Raw genomic sequence first — 5,000 nt, forward strand, 5'->3', positions numbered from 1 at the left:
ATAATAACACTCATTAAGAAGGGGAGGGGGTAAGGAGTGATGACAGTAGAACCAGTCTTCACAGTGTCCTATAATAACACTCATTAAGAAGGGGAGGGGGGGTAAGGAGTGATGACAGTAGAACCAGTCTTCACAGTGTCCTACCCTGGCGGCGAAGTCTATGGCGGCCCCTCGGTTGAGCAGGAGAGTGGAGACATTCACGTTGCCATAGTGAGCAGCGATGTGCAGGGGGGTAAACCCACTCTGTTAGAGGGAGAGAGAGAGAGAGAGAGAGAGAGAGAGAGAGAGAGAGAGAGAGAGAGAGAGAGAGAGAGAGAGAAAGAGTGTACCAAGACATAAAGAGAGGGAAACAAAAAGAAAGAGAGTAGAAAGACAGATGAGATTCAGTTCAACCGCAGATCCCAACCGAAGAAAGACAGACTCTTAGTTCATGCAGCATTCCCATGATGCATCACTACCGGAGAAAAAGAGAGATGAGGAAATAAAATCAAGAAAAGAGAGGAAAGAGAAAGCTAATGAATCAGAACAGTACAGACTACACCCTGTGGCCCCTGGTCAGTACATGATACAGTACAAACTACACCCTGAGGCCCCTGGTCAGTACATGATACAGTACAGACTACACCCTGAGGCCCCTGGTCAGTACATGATACAGTACAGACTATACCCTGAGGCCCCTGGTCAGTACATGATACAGTACAGACTACACCCTGAGGCCCCTGGTCAGTACATGATACAGTACAGACTACACCCTGAGGCCCCTGGTCAGTATATGATACAGTACAGACTATACCCTGTGGCCCCTGGTCAGGACATGATACAGTACAGACTACACTCTGTGGGCCCTGGTCAGTACATGATACAGTACAGACTACACCCTGAGGCCCCTGGTCAGTATATGATACAGTACAGACTACACCCTGTGGGCCCTGGTCAGTACATGATACAGTACAGACTACACCCTGAGGCCCCTGGTCAGTATATGATACAGTACAGACTACACCCTGTGGGCCCTATATAGTATTGCCATAGGGCTCTGGTCTAAAGTAGTGCACTACATAGGGAATAGCGTGCCATAGGACGCTGGTCTAAAGTAGTGCACTACATAGGGAATAGGGTGCCATAGGGCTCTGGTCTAAAGTAGTGCACTATATAGGGAATAGGGTGCCATAGGGCTCTGGTCTAAAGTAGTGCACTATATAGGAATAGGGTGCCATAGGGCTCTGGTCTAAAGTAGTGCACTACATAGGGAATAGGGTGCCATAGGGCTCTGGTCTATAGTAGTGCACTATATAGGGAATAGCGTGCCATATGGCTCTGGTCTAAAGTAGTGCACTATATAGGGAATAGGGTGCCATAGGGCTCTGGTCTAAAGTAGTGCACTACATAGGGAATAGGGTGCCATTTGGGCAGCAAAACTGAAGACACTAATCATGCGAAACAAATAATATATCATAAGAGAGCCAAAGGTGGACCTAACACAGCCTATAACACTACATTACCCATAATACACTACATTAAGGCTATAACACTACATTAACCCTATAACAATACATTACCCATAATACACTACATTAACCCTATAACACTACATTAACCCTATAACACTACATTAACCCTATAACACTACATTACCCATAATACACTACATTAACCCTATAACACTACATTACCCATAATACACTACATTAACCCTATAACACTACATTAACCCTATAACACTACATTAAGGTTATAACACTACATTAAGGTTATAACACTACATTACCCATAATACACTACATTAACCCTATAACACTACATTACCCATAATACACTACATTAACCCTACAACACTACATTAACCCTATAACACTACATTAACCCTATAACACTACATTAACCCTATAACACTACATTAACCCTATAACACTACATTACCCATATAACACTACATTACCCATAATACACTACATTAACCCTATAACACTACATTACCCATAATACACTACATTAACCCTATAACACTACATTAACCCTATAACACTACATTAACCCTATAACACTACATTAACCCTATAACACTACATTAACCCTATAACACTACATTAACCCTATAACACTACATTAACCCTATAACACTACATTAAGGTTATAACACTACATTACCCATAATACACTACATTAACCCTAATACACTACATTAAGGTTATAACACTACATTAACCCTAATACACTACATTAACCCTAATACACTACATTAACCCTATAACACTACATTACCCATAATACACTACATTAACCCTAATACACTACATTAACCCTATAACACTACATTAAGTCTATAACACTACATTAACCCTATAACACTACATTAACCCTATAACACTACATTAACCCTATAACACTACATTAACCCTATAACACTACATTAACCCTATAACACTACATTAACCCTACAACACTACATTAACCCTAATACACTACATTAACCCTAATACACTACATTAACCCTATAACACTACATTAACCATAATACACTACATTAACTCCTATAACACTACATTAACCCTATAAGCACTACATTAACCATACTACATTAACCTTGCCAAACACTACATTAACCCTATAACACTACATTAAGGGTTATAACACTACATTAACCCTATAACACTACATTAACCTATAACACTCACATTAACCTGACACTCACATTAACCCTATATAACACTGCATTAACTCCTATAATTACTACGTTAACCCTATAACACTACATTAAGGTTATAACACTACACATTAAGGTTACAACACTACATTAACCATAACACTACATTAACCCTACAACACTCATTACCCATAAATACTACATTAACCCTATAATACTACATTAAATTCCTATAATACTACATTAACCTTACAATACTATTAACCTTATAATACTACATTAAGTGTTATAACACTACATTAACCCTATAACACTACATTACCCATAATACACTACATTAACCCTATAACTCTACATTAACCCTATAACACTACATTAAGCTTATAACACTACATTAACCCTAATACACTACATTAACCCTATAACACTACATTAACCCTATAACACTACATTAACCCTATAACACTACATTAACCCTATAACACTACATTAACCCTATAACACTACATTAACCCTATAACACTACATTAACCCTATAACACTACATTAACCCTATAACACTACATTAACCCTACAACACTACATTAACCCTATAACACTACATTAACCCTATAACACTACATTAACCTTATAACACTACATTAACCCTAATACACTACATTAACCCTATAACACTACATTAAGTCTATAACACTACATTAACCCTATAACACTACATTAACCCTATAACACTACATTAACCCTATAACACTACATTAACCCTAATACACTACATTAACCCTAATACACTACATTAACCCTATAACACTACATTAAGTCTATAACACTACATTAACCCTATAACACTACATTAACCCTATAACACTACATTAACCCTATAACACTACATTAACCCCTATAACACTACATTAACCCTATACACTACATTAAGGCTATAACACTACATTAACCCTATAACACTACATTAAGGTTATAACACTACATTAACCTAAACACTACATTAACCCTATAACACTACATTAACCCTATCAACACTACATTACCCATAATACACTACATTAACCCTACACTACACTACATTAACCTACATTAATAACACTACATTAACCCTATAACACTACATTAACCCTATAACACTACATTAACCTATAACACTACATTAACCCTATAACACTACATTAACCTATAACACTACATTAACCCTATAACACTACATTAACCCTAATACACTACATTAACCCTACAACACTACATTAACCCTATAACACTACATTAACCCTATAACACTACATTAACCCTATAACACTACATTAACCCTATAACACTACATTACTACATTAATAAACACTACATTACCCTATAACACTACATTAACCTATAACACTACATTAATCTAATACACTACATTAACCCTATAACACTACATTAACCCTATAACACTACATTAACCCTATAACACTACATTAACCCTATAACACTACATTAAGGTTATAACACTACATTACCATAATACACTACATTAACCCTATAACACTACATTAACCCTATAACACTACATTAACCCTATAACACTACATTAATCCTAATACACTACATTAACCCTACAACACTACATTAACCCTAATAACACTACATTAACCCTATAACACTACATTACCCCTATACACTACATTAACCCTAATACACTACATTAACCCTATAACACTACATTAACCCTATAACACTACATTAACCCTATAACACTACATTAACCCTATAACACTACATTAACCCTATAACACTACATTAACCCTATAACACTACATTAACCCTACAACACTACATTAACCCTATAACACTACATTAACCCTATAACACTACATTAACCCTATAACACTACATTAACCCTATAACACTACATTAACCCTATAACACTACATTAAGGTTATAACACTACATTAACCCTATAACACTACATTAACCCTATAACACTACATTAACCCTATAACACTACATTAACCCTAATACACTACATTAACCCTATAACACTACATTAACCCTATAACACTACATTAACCCTATAACACTACATTAACCCTATAACACTACATTAAGGTTATAACACTACATTACCCATAATACACTACATTAACCCTATAACACTACATTAACCCATAATAACACTACATTAACCCTACAACACTACATTAACCCTACAACACTACATTAAGCTATAACACTACATTAAGGCTATAACACTACATTAACCCTATAACACTACATTACCCATAATACACTACATTAACCCTATAACTCTACATTAACCCTATAACACTACATTAAGCTTATAACACTACATTAACCCTAATACACTACA

The 5,000-nt window shown here is 36.0% G+C and overlaps 1 long non-coding RNA gene across 2 annotated transcripts in view; it reads right to left on the reverse strand.

The window, feature by feature from the left end:
* Nucleotides 1–144: 144 nt before the first annotated feature.
* Nucleotides 145–5,000, reverse strand: part of LOC124029925 — an 11,111-nt gene continuing 6,255 nt past the window's right edge. Inside the window, exon 3 of one of the 2 annotated variants that reach the window (XR_006837869.1) lies at nucleotides 145–243. This is a non-coding gene — a long non-coding RNA (uncharacterized LOC124029925). The remainder of the gene's footprint in view (nucleotides 244–5,000) is intronic. The other variant, XR_006837868.1, reaches the window with a different exon arrangement.

This window comes from Oncorhynchus gorbuscha, unplaced genomic scaffold (assembly GCF_021184085.1).
Source record: "Oncorhynchus gorbuscha isolate QuinsamMale2020 ecotype Even-year unplaced genomic scaffold, OgorEven_v1.0 Un_scaffold_8214, whole genome shotgun sequence".
In the NCBI taxonomy this organism is placed as follows: domain Eukaryota; kingdom Metazoa; phylum Chordata; class Actinopteri; order Salmoniformes; family Salmonidae; genus Oncorhynchus; species Oncorhynchus gorbuscha.